The sequence below is a fragment of the Triturus cristatus genome, chromosome 10 (genome assembly GCF_964204655.1).
Source record: "Triturus cristatus chromosome 10, aTriCri1.1, whole genome shotgun sequence".
Classification (NCBI taxonomy): domain Eukaryota; kingdom Metazoa; phylum Chordata; class Amphibia; order Caudata; family Salamandridae; genus Triturus; species Triturus cristatus.
In genome coordinates, this window is record NC_140593.1 from 450,457,468 (window position 1) to 450,470,465 (window position 12,998).

The 12,998-nt window shown below is 46.1% G+C and overlaps 1 protein-coding gene and 1 long non-coding RNA gene across 3 annotated transcripts in view; one reads left to right on the top strand and one right to left on the bottom strand.

Moving 5' to 3' along the window:
* The window catches only part of LOC146789600 (uncharacterized), a 192,862-nt gene that overhangs the window by 81,483 nt on the left and 98,381 nt on the right, over positions 1-12,998 (top strand). Inside the window, exon 3 of the long non-coding RNA XR_014970129.1 lies at positions 3,427-3,473. This is a non-coding gene — a long non-coding RNA (uncharacterized LOC146789600). The remainder of the gene's footprint in view (positions 1-3,426; positions 3,474-12,998) is intronic.
* Positions 1-12,998, bottom strand: part of LOC146789601 (integrin beta-1-A-like) — a 319,722-nt gene that overhangs the window by 7,366 nt on the left and 299,358 nt on the right. The gene's annotated exons all lie outside the window — the stretch shown is intronic.

Here is a 12,998-nt window from a genome sequence, read left to right on the forward strand (position 1 = left end):
AGCTCCCTTGTCCTTTCCTGGCCTGGATTGCATTCCTTTACTCAAGCCCAATTTCTAAAGTTTGTGTCAATGAATCAGTCTTCTCTCCCTTTGTCATTATGAGAGGCACTCTCCAGGGCTGTTCACTATCGCCCTTAATTTTTGCCCTTGTGGTACAGCCACTCGCTGCCAAGCTGCGACAACACCACCTTGAGTATGCGCTTCGCTGCCCTACCAGGCATCTCTTGATATCTCTATATGCAGACGGTATGATCCTCTTCTTGCGCGACCCTCATATTAGGCTAAATGCTGTCCTCCGAGAGTTCATCCGGTTCGATGTGTTATCAGGTGTACAGATAAACTGGGAGAAAGTGCAACTTTTTCCACTTACACCGGCCACCAAGCTCTTCATCCTGGAGTTCCCACTACGTGGTGTCAGTCAGACCTCAAATATTTAGGGATTGTGATAACTCGTGATCGGGAAGAAGTGGTACAATCTAACTATGGATTGGCTTGTCTGCCATCACTGACCTAATTACTCGCTGGATTTCACTTCCTTTGTCGCTGGCGGGCAATGTCGCTTTTAATCAAAAGGGTGGTACTGTCCAAATTCTTATACCTTTTTCTAAACATACCTCTCCCACTGAGCCAATCTTTCTTTCAAATGCTAAAAACGCTGATGATACTGTTGGTGTGGGTAGAAAAACAACCTTGTTTGCTGTGGGACACTCTGACCTTGCCTTTTTCCAAGGGCGGGGGGGGGTTAGGCGGGTTGAAGTACCAGACATGGAGCTGTACTATTTATGTACTCAGGCTCACCTGAGCACCTAAATAGTACTACATGCCATTCATTGGTATAAACCTACTCCGTTTCTCCCTCATCTGTTGGTGGAGCAGGGTTACATGATCCAGATCCCTCCATCTTCTTTTCTGGGCTCCTCCTCTAGCTCGCTCTCTATTGCTGACTCCGTGGAATCCTGCACCTCGAAAACTTGGCATAGGTTGGGTCGCAAAATGGGACACTCCTATATTCTCCAATGTTTCCACTCCCTCCTTTCACCCATTGCTGCCAGTCACTCACCAGTCTTCATGCAGACTGCTACTTCAGAGGCGTGGGATCCGGCGGTGAGGAGATCTCTATTGCGCCGGCACCTTTTTCTCCCGGGCAGACTTCTTGAGCAACAAACCGGTATCCCCACTAGACATCCTCCCATACATTTGTTTGTGTCATAATGTCAAGGCGGCCATGCCTGATTTCCCAGCTGAATCTCCCACCTTTAATACCCTCCACACCATCCTCCAAGTCTCACGATTATATTGCACTGCGCAAGCTGAATGTCCTAGTATTCAAAGGCAGGTGCGTTTGCAATGGGAAACAGATCTAGGGGTTACCTTCATGGATAAGTAGTGGAAATATTATTGTGTACAAACGGGGCGGATAGTACCCAGAAGCAGGCTCAGCATCATCCCATATAAAGTCCTCCACAAGATATACTATACTTCTCCCTGACTATATCACTATCGAATTCGGCCAGACGATGTGTGTGCCAGATGTGGGATGGCTGGGGCAGACCTCCTCCATCTGGCGTGGTCCTGTAGGCCGATACAGGCCTTCTGAGGCGAGGTGAACACTGCGCTTACAACCATGGTTGGACAGACTTTGACAATGACCCCACTTCTGGCACTATTGGGATACACAGATGACCTTGATGCTGGTAACAGTAAATATGAGGTGCTGGCTTTTCTATCGGCCAAACAAATGGTTGCCAGTCGCTGGGAGGCGTGGGAGAGCGCTGAAATTCAAGGATTGGATCATGGACCTCATTTATTGTAATGAACAATTGTTCTTTATGCTGAACTGTTGCCTCCCATGTCTGGACCTTGAGACATTTGAGATCCACTGTGCACCTATCTGCTCTTACAAGCGCCACTGACAAACCCTGTTGATGGATCTGCTAATGCTTTGCAGAGCGACACCCCATAGCGGGTTGGGGACCCTGTTTAGCTATCGCCTCATAGTTCTACAAGTCTAATGCGTGGTCTCCCCTCCCTGAATGAACCTGGCTTGTAATGTGATGCTCACTGTTCAACTTTCAATTAAAGTTATTACTCTGGTATGAATGGGTAGTGAGGGAGGTTTTTCTTCAAATTAATGCGGGTGGAGAGGGGTCCGGATGGATGATGATACTGTACCTTCAATTCATTTGCGGCACTGCTGTTTTTGATACTGTATTTATATTCTTTAATGAAATTCAATAAAAAGAGTAAAATTCAACTATTTACTCCCAGTGTGTGGATTTTGAATCCATGATTAGCAGCACATTTTAAATCATTAAGCATCTCACCAGGACCCTTTACACTCTACGAACCTAATAAAGTGGACACACCTAGGTGCTTCTTTTTCCTAAGTAGCATCAAAATGGTAGTGGTGAATTACACCTTTTGATTGTTTTAAAGGTTCACCTTTTTTCTATGTCTCCATTTCACTAACTACTCCAATACAGTGCTTTATTGCAACGAGTTTACAATGACATGTCATCAATTCACCAAAAGACCTAGGACAGGGTTCTTCACTCTGTGGTTGCTAACCAAATGAATATATTTTAGAAATTCCTATGCATTTTCATGAATCGTCACGCAACAGAGCGTTATTTCTTTGGCTAAAGTCACTTACACCTCTTAGCAGATGCTCACCTTATTTTGTACAGCAGCATCCTCTCATTGTTGCCAAGGACGTCTCACAATCCTTTCGACATTTCACTACCCTTTTTCTTGCACACAGAATGGGTTTGTAGCATTAATAAACTGATCTGTCCTTGATCTTGTGGGGTTCTTTATAACATTAATAGTTCTCTATGTGATTTCCACAACCCTAGTAGGCTTCCTTATGTCTCCCCAACACTCATCTACTCAGTAGACCTAAATATACAGAGTGTGCCAGGGATCCTTAAGTTTTTGACTTCTGTGGACCCCCACTTAATCATTACTGGAACCGGGGACCCCCACTGAGTCATTAGTGGAAGCCGGAGATCCTGGAATTAGCATTTTTGATTATTCGAACCACAAAACAACACACACACAATATACATAAACAAGGTATCAGTCATACATTTATATAGCCTGTCAATTCACCTCTAGGGTCTTGAGGCACTGAATTAATCAAACAAATGCATAAATGATGAAATATTTTTATTGACAAAAAAATCCAAATATTAATTTTAATGGAAAAGTTGGAGCTTGACTACATTCAATCGAGGTATAGCCAAACTATATTCTGTATGTTGTACTTGGACTGCTTGAATAAATCAATCCTAGGACACTAACTTACATTTTAGCCTCAAATTCCTTCACATTTCCAGAACATTTGAAAAACTTCAATTTTACATTTTGCTTCTTTATTTATATACACTTTATCTATTTGTTAATACTATTTCATTTTCTAAGCAGACCCTGTGATAAGGCTTTGTGGACCCCAGGGATCCCCGGACCATAAGGTAAGAACCACTGGGATATTTCATTGCATCCTCTGGCAACAGTTTTCCTGCAGTCATGAGAGACTACTTTTTAATTTTGATATACTCTCCTAAGACGCACCTCATCCTCTCTGTGAGATCCCCTTTTCCTCAGGGAAAGCTTCATTTCAGACTATTTGCTGTTTCTATGTAAACATTTTATCAATGCATTACATTTTTGGAAATACCCTTCTTTTAAACTTGACTGTTTTTTAATTATTTATTGTATGTTTTATGGTTGTGATAAACCAAATAAAGGTTTTTTTGACTGACTGACTATGTAACACTACATCAATAGTAGTGTGGCGTGTTACCCTTAGGGAGCACTCATACATCATTCACTCACTGAACTAGTCACCCAGTCGTCAATCAGCAACACGTTCTCATTAAGACAGTAGTATCTCCATGCAGAGCTGGCCTTTGCTTAGAGAGCCCTCTAGGTGAAACCAAATTTGACCCGCCTCCTCCCCCTTGATCACATTATCTGCCAATATCTTGTCATTTCATCTCTTCTGACAAGATTGTGTTCTTTCTCTGTCTGCGGAGTTGCCATGCTTTTCTTGTTCCCTTCCCTTTTCTTCTCTGTCTAGGGTAAAAGATCGGTCATGCTTCTCCCAGTAATTTCCCCGAGTTCGGCTTGTACTGCCATTGAGAAGAAATCTAACAAATTAGAACTCGGTTGAAAAACTACATGTCCCACAACCCACTGTCCACCATGTTAGATGCTCTGCAGCCCCAATGCCTATGCATGATTACAGTATTGTTCGGTGCTGCAAGGCCTGGCTTAGCCCTCGTGACCTGTGCCACTGTGTGGCAAGCTGGTGCCCCCATCCTCAGGTGGCCCTCAATGTCCGGGAGCACAAGATTCCTACGGATGTCGTGGGGTTTTAACGGAGCCTCCCCATAGAGCTTACGATCGGCCATCTTGCTTGGCCAAGCTCCACTCATGGTTACAGTATTTACGTGTTTGATAATTAATGTTTATGCTATTATGTATAGTGCACTATTCTGTGGCTAGTGGTCTACTGGTTCATATCTTGTCCTCTCCAACACACACAGAGGATCTGAACCCCTAAGAGAGGTATACTCATATCCATCAGCAAGGTAGGGAACCGTGTGCAAACTCCCCTTATAGAGGTTATCCTTACCCATACACCTTACTACCTCTTGATTAAGGTTGTCCATCATTGCTGAGCCAATCACCCCTAGTGAGGACAGCAAGATGGACGTCAAGCTCCGTATCCGCCATCCTGCTAACCTTTAAAGCCCACCAGGGCCAAATTATTTTCTGGATGCACTCTTGGAATTCAGAGCCCTGGGAAGAGACTAAATTCTTGTGAATGCCTTGTTGCGTGGAGAGGAGATAGAAAAGTATCATCGTGAGAGGAACTTTACAGGCACAGCTGAGACTAGGACTGGGGGCTCTAGACAACAATATAGAAACCCTATTATAATTATTCCAGTAGGCAGACAACACAGTGGTACGGCATCTGCACCAGCCAGGATGTTGTTCATAACACAAAGATGACAACCCTGGTGCATGCAGAGAATCTAAACCAGAACTAGGACCTGCAGTGAGTTCCCAGCACCAGTGTAGCAACATCTGATGAGCTCTGGGACAAAATAAAGGCCTAAGCAGTTGGTTAAATGTACAGCATGGATGCTGTGGTGGCACAGAAGGAGAGGTGCTGCACGACAGTTACACCATCACAGTTATCTGCCAGGCTATTGCACTCACCCGGAGTGAGGACGGTTGATAGAACCGCCATCTTCTTACCTCCTCCCAACCCTGCCCTATCGACATAAAGGTTTAACTGGCACATTTTAAAGTGCTGGTTGTTAGACCAATTAATTTAGTGGAAGCAAACCAATACTCCAGCCCCCAGTGTACATTAGGTTCACTCGCAATCCTGAAACTGAAACAATGTCCTTGATGATATGGAGTGGGCGAGCCACCCGTGCTGTGAGTGACAGCAGCTTTCTCGAGTCTAACCCGGTCTGTACCACAGAAACCCGGAATGAGTTTAATGTGAGGTCAATGCCCGATGCTAAATGTGAAGCGAGCCTTAAGAAACGGAAACGCAGCACTTTAGGACAGCACCATCTGTAGTAGTAAGGCCTTGGGCATAGGCCAATTACTGGGAAAAAGAAAGCGTGTCTGAGCAGAACTTGGCACGCGAAATTACAAGTTGGGCCGCTCCCATGCCTTCCTGTAGGGTTTCAAGAAGTGTTCTTTGTAAAATGCTGATCCACGTATATAGTTCAGTACATGAAGCAAGTTGTATGGGGGTGGTAGTGAGGTCAGCGGTGCCGTTTGAAACTGTTGCAAAAAGTTTTTGCAAGTGCTAAGTTTATGCTCCTTACCAGTTTGTCCAAAAATAAACTAACTTGATTGAGTGCTATCTTCACTGCATCCGTGTAGCTGACAAGCAAACAAAAAAAACGTGGTTTAAGGAACGTGTCTGCCTCATTTCAATATTTAGATATATTATATCAGCTGTTATCATTTTCAATAGTGCCGGATTGCTATTTTAGATATTATTTACGTCTGCGTTGTCTACGGCTGTTTTTGTTGTGGAATGACGCATTCAGGCTGAGTTAATGAAGAGTCAAGGAAGAGATATGTCCTTTGCCTGCAGCGAGGCGACTCCATTTATCTCCCCAGTGCTGCTTCATGCTCCCAGCATCTTGAAGAGGATCGCCCCCCCCCCCCAACCCCATCGAGGGTAATTCAATGTATGAGCCAGTAGGCAATTACACTGATGGCTACCAAATACAATGGTGGCTGTCAGAAGTGGTGGGCCTCAGTACTCAGTGCCCTCGTGGGACAGCCAGCACTGTGCATGATATATTTGCTCCTGTTTCTGAATGATCATAACGTTCAAGTCCTTTGTGTGAAAATGTTACCATACAGCGTATTAGTACTGTTGGCCGCTAATCCATATAAAGTGAGCGGCAGGTCATGTTTCCTCCAATGGAACTTGGTCCCTTCTGATAAGTTTACAAGAACATCATACCAGTGTCAAAGGGTATATTGCAGCTGCTGTGCATCAAGACTCAAGCAACAACAAACACTGTGAGGAAGGACTGGCTTGTACTACATGTACCACAATGCACTGCCTGAGGAACACTGGGACAGGCTTGTGAACAGTGAAGAACTCTGCTTTCTGTTACTATTAATGCATGCTCTGGTGCCTCAGTAGAGCTGGTGATTGGCTTCAAAGGCCTGGAGTCAGCACCTGTGAGCTACTGGTCACTGATCCATATAAAATATGCCGCAGGCCATCTTCCCCCTGTTGGGACAGGACTGTCCCTTGCATGGTAAACAGAGTGGTCCCCTGCCCTGAGTGTCCAACTCCATGTGAAACTGGTATCCTGACTTTCATTTTGGCCCTGGCATCATGTTAACCTAGCACGTGCACTAAAATCTAGGCATGCCCATGACAGTCCAAGGTCCAGGACCTGTCCTGTGGCCAGGAAGGTTGCACCACCCTCATAGAAAAGAGTGGACTACTCTGCATGCTCTGGGTGTATCACATTTAGTGGTGGTAACAACATACCCTGTTTTGTGAATTTGTAGTGTGACCTGATTTTTTTGACTTTGCCAGTGAGAGGGTGGTCTACTGAACCCTTTTGCGTCTAGCACCACTATTATATGAAATTCAGAACTTTGCACTGATTTCTAGTATCTCTAGTGTGTGTGTGTGCAATGTGTGAATAGCACATGTATTGTAGTAGGGCACTTTGTTTTGTGAGCCCAAGTTCTGGGGACAGTGGGGTCTTACTGAATCCTCTGGTTTACCATGGCGTGAAATGGAGGATGATAACAGCTTCTTCCAGACAGTAGAAGTGTATTGCTTGCATTCGTGTCGCTTGAGGATGGAGACCCTGGTACTGAAATGAAAAGAACAGAGACAGAGCTTCTTTAAGAAGTTGAATGAGGGCCATTGGAGCAAAGGACTGCTGATTAGATGAGCACTGCCGTCTGGTGTGTAGTACAGGTGAGGGGCGGGACTGGTGTTGTAGTTACAGCCTACCATTTTGTTTATCTCGGATTGCTGCAGGAAGAATAATGACGGCCAGGAGCAGACAACTCACACTTTATTGTACCTATGTTTTAGATACCCTTGCTTGGAGCCAGCCGTCACTGCTACCTGCTGGAGGAATCTATCATTCACAAACACTTTTTCTGGAGATCAGCCTGAAAATGACATTTGAAAGAGAACAATCTAGAGACACTTGTTCTGAAACCACAGACAGCGCATTCACACCCCCTGCCTCGAAAAAGTGTATACAAGTGGGATCCAAACCCACTTTGCAAGAGTTCTTTATGACCAAGGAAGCGAAAGCTCTGCAGAGTACTTGAAGGTTTACTACGTGACCAGGCCTGGTGTCTACCTCATAGTCTGCTTTCCAGAGACGTGGGGACATCATCTGAACTCTGAACTTTCTGCTGGAGCAGCTGAGGTTTTGCCTAGTGCCTAGAATCTGCCTGCTTCCTGAAAGAGGGAAGGAGAGTGCCTGGCCCTCCAAAAGAAGTGAGCCTCCAGGAGGAGGAGACAAACCTGTTCCCAGTGGAGGAGCATCCAGAGAAAGTGGACTGCCATAGAGAGCAAAGCCAAGAATGACCCATATCATGGAGGTCTCCCAGTCCATTTAAAACTCTTTTAATTGTTCGAATTTGCACACACTTAATTATTACAACAGTTGACATCATTACATCACATCTCGCACATCGATATCCTCTACCGACATAGTTCTTGCGTTGGGTTTGTTACAGTTTGTTTGCCCCTCTATTTGTTTCTCTGCCTGGGTGGTCTTGTGTTTCTCAGATACAGTTGGGGCACATATCTGTCCCTTATGCATATTCCACTTGCTCCAGATTTGTTCCCATTTCCTGGGGCACCCTCTCCTTCCATAGACTGTCTTTTCTGCCACCATTGATAGTTCATGTCCCTCTCCCATTCTGTAATTTTGGGCAGGTCATCCACGCCCCAGTTTCGTGCAATGTTCCGTTTAGCTATAGTAAAACCTAGAGTGACCAGGATGCGTTCCTTGCTATTAAGATCTGTCGGTCCCGATATATTGAGCAGGCATAGATTGTAGGAGAGTAGGATCTGCTTCTTATAGTTACACCCACTTTTTGCTGATGTTTCACTGTTTTTCGACTTTAGTTTGGCTGGGGCCCTGTTAACCAGGACCCCAGTCTAGCTGCTTCCTCTCTCAATTGATTGCCAGTACTTTAGGTACACTCCAGATTGGATTCTGGGGTGCCCTTATAAGTCCCTAGTATATGTTATACTATGTACCCAGGGCATAGGTACTCCAGAGGCCTACCAGGGACTGCAGCATGTAGTATGCCACCCCTGGGAAGCCTTCCAAACTGAAACCACAGGCCTGCTACTGCAGCCTGGGTAAGGTGGTGCATGCACCCCTTACTGAGATATAGGTTCACTATATCTCTCCATATCACTGCACATATAAACCTATCAGCCACCCCTATGGCAGGCCTTACTAATCCTGAAGGCAGGGTGCTGGGTTTTATGTGAGAGGGTGCCCATGCATGAGGAGAGCCCCTCTGCAGCCTCCAGAACCTTTATTCCGGGGTTGTTTGTGATGCAGCCAAACCATATACTCTTGAGTGCATTATAACCAAACGGTAAATGCTAACTTTGGGATGGCTGCACGGAAACATGTCATGTTTGGTGTCAAACACCTTGGAATCATACCCCCACACCAGTAACTGTTGTGGGAGTATGATCCCACCCTTCTAGAGGAAGAGACATGACATCACTGGTATACCCGGTACCAGCTATCAGATCCCTGGCATCACAAAATGGATGCTGCCAGCCTCAGACACGAGTCTGCCCTCCTGCTGCTGGATGAAACGCTGGCAGGGGAGGCCTGGACATTAGGTTTCCTGTCACAGGGAGGTGTCACCACCTCCCGGACAGGCTTTAATGTATTGTGGCTGGGTGGGTGCACTCCAAGAGTGCCTGGAAGTCTGCACTGGGGGCACATTTGGTGTCCCTGTGCATAGTCAAGCTCAAACCGGTTGCAGGGGCTACCAGGCCCTGCTGTGGCGTGAAACTGGACAAAGGAAATGGGTGTAGCCACCTCTCTTTCCTGACCCTCCCATAGGTGGGTCCCTAGAGTTTGTCCAACCCCTTCCTTGGGTATAAGAAAGGAACCCCTGGCTACAGGATTTTAGATTACACCTGGACGAAACTCTGATACTGAGTCCTGGAACTTCAACAATCTACATTGAACCAGATGACTGAAGAATCTCCCTTGGAGTAAAGTAGTTACTCCCCTGCAAGGCAGGCACTAAAGACGCATCTGACCGGTTTGCATCTCTGAAGCTCCCGCCGGACTCCGAAGAATTTTGCAACACAGGAGGTGGGTTTCCATGGTCTTAGAGGTCGATCAGTGCCCACAGCAAGTCTGAGGCCCGTATCCCTCGTGGCGACCGTGCAACCCGAACCCCTGGACACCGCATCACTTTGCAGAGGCATCAGCTCTCCAAAGACTCCTGCAGCTGAGCTTTGGGTTACTTGTATCCCTGACCCTGAGCAGCATTTGCACTGAAGATTGGCCGCCTACATTCCACGAGTGTTCCGTGAGCTGGCCCTTTGTGTTTTCTCTCGAGGTCCCTTCGCGATCCCTAGTCCGTCGACTGGTGGGTCCATGTGAAAGCAACTGTACTTCTAATTGGGCTTACCTGGTTGCTCCAGATGTGCCCTGACTCTCCATTGCTTGGGGAGTCCCCAGGACCCTGCTGGTCCGCACCGAAGCATCTTTTCTCTTCCTGCGTGGGTTGCTGTTGCCAAGGGTTGTTGAGTCCAATCCGGGCACCAACACCGTAGCACTCGACATCCTGTGTAGGACAGCTCGAATCCAGCTCCTCGTCATTCTCGACACCTCCTGGTCCTCATGGCAGCAGAGTCAAGCTTCACCTCTTCGCACTTGAAACACCCGACATTGGTGGGCATTCGTCTATCGTGCCCCTGGTCACTGGCAAGTGACCCAGACTCTGTCCCCTCTGCTTTCAGGTTCTTCTGATCTTCGATCCAGGCTTGGATCACACCGGACACTTTTCTCCTTCCCGGCAGCAGCACTTTGCAGCAGATCGCCATTGAAATCAACGACGATTCCCGACACCATATGACACCTATGCACCCGGCTTCCCTGGGTGAGGTAACTCGAGTACTCCAGTGCTCCCGTGGGTGCTGGCCCTAGAACCCCCTAAGTCTAAAGGGGTTTGCTCAAAGTCCTCTCCTAAGTGTCCTTAACTTCTAAAATTCCAACCGCGACTTTCCCATAGAATAGTACGGGACTCGCGGCTGTGTTCTCACACTGCACACATCCCCCGTGGGTCTCTTGTGTCACTACCTTGGGTGGTTCCTTGGGGTCCCAGCAATTCTACGTGCTCTAGGCACTGTGTCTAGTCAAGTCGTGGTTCTTACACTACTTTCTTAATATATGGTTTGGTCCGCCCCTAGGGCCCATTGTATATTGTGCTATTTACGGTCGTTTTAGAACTGTATTATTGTGTATCTTGGACTCTAATCTCATAAAGAGATTAGTAGTGAGTGTTTAGAAATAAATACATATATTTTATATATACCTTGTGTGGTTCTCCTTTCATTTAGGGATTCAAAAGGTTATAATCTAGTAAACCAAGCTGCTTTACACTCCTTCAAGACTTAGCCTGAAGGCTGCTCTCCATAGCTACCACTAGGATAGCTTTCAATAAAGGTTGTCTTTAAACCTATCATCAATAAGGGTTGTTTGGACTGGTGCAAGGTGCCCACTATAACTAGTGGTCAGCATATGCCAGGCCAACTTCTCACACAGATGTGTTGTTTGTTGGATTTTCTTTCCTGTCACTGTGTGTAGTTGTGCTACCACCGCCCTCCAGTATGTCTGAATGGGAGGACATTCCCATAGTATGTGGAAGAATGTGCCCTCTGCTGTACATTGAAGTCTACATGTGGAGCCATCTTTCCGTTTCATTTTTGTCATAGTGTTCCAGGAATAATAAGATCTGTGTAGGATTCTGAGTTGTATTAATTTTAGCCTTGAGTTTATGGCACTTCTCTAGGTGAAGGTAGTGCTTCCTGCCAATCTTCATCTTCTAGTTCTCCTAGGTTGACCTGCCATCGTTCTCGTAGCTTTATCAGGGGGTCAGGCATAGCATTTAGCAATTATTTGTATGTTGGAGATATTACTTTACCCTCAATTTGGTTATTCAACAGTCTGTCCTCTAACAGGGCTGATTCTGGGAGGTCTGCTACTGACGGGGTGGCTATCATTAGTGTGTGTCTAATTTGTGGATACCTATAAGTCTCGGATTCTGCCATCTCATATTCTTCCCGTATCTCATCTAATGAGTTGACCTTGCCTTTTGCCCATAGGTCACCTTCTTTTGAGATGCCTATCATGTCCCATTTATCGAAGCCCGGATGTTTGATCAGTTCTCCAAGGTGTCCCGTATCCCATAATGGTGTGGATTGCGTCATTTTATTTCTCCACCTCAGCTGTTTTGTCACTGCGTGCCAGAGGTGAATTGTGTTGTGTGCTGGCCCTGTTAGCGACTGCAGTTTAGGATGCGTATGAAATGCATAATTGTAACTTCTAGGACCCATCAGGAATCCGTCAATTTGATATGCAGGATCTGATTGTGGGCTGTATACCCATTGGTTGATTACAGATAGTTGTGCTGCCCAATAATAGAATCAGATGTCTGGGAGAGCTATACTACCATTGTGCCAACATTTCACCAATTTACGTGTGGCTATTCTCAGGGGGTTCCCCTCCCACAGTAGTGATCTTATCTCACTCTCAATTTGGGAGAAGTATCTATCTGGAATGGGGAACAGTGTGTTCTGTAGGGCATACAGAAACCTCTGCAATGCCATCATTTTAAAAAGGGCAGCACGGCCAATAAGAGACATTGCCAAAGTTTTCCAATGTTTGTGTGTCGCTCTGCAGTCATTTTAATGGGCCGAGGAGGTTGTGTGTATAAAAGAGCGAAGGATCTCTTGTGACATAGATCCCAGGATAGCGGACTCCTCCCTCAGTCATCGTCACTGTGCAGTCTGCTGGTACTTTTGGATTGGGGCCTTGAAGGATAAATAATACTGATTTTGACCAGTTAATGGTGAAGCAGGTGCATTTCCGAAAATTTGTGAAAATGTGCATAATCCTGTTTATAGAGGATTGAGGTGATGTCACATATAGGAAGATATCATCTGCGTATAGGGAGATTCTGTCCTCCCATCCCTCTGTCCCCAGCAGACCTCTGATTAGTAGGTCTCCTCTGATCCAAGTTGCAAGGGGTTCTAGCATTAGAGCGAAAATCAGGGGTGAAAGTGGGCACCTTTGTCTTGTGCCTCATTTGAGGGGGATGGGGTGTGAGGTGTATCAATTTACTACCACCTGGGCCCGGGGCTTTGCGAACAGTAGCTTAATCCAGGCGATAAATTTGGGGCCAAAGCTTAGTCG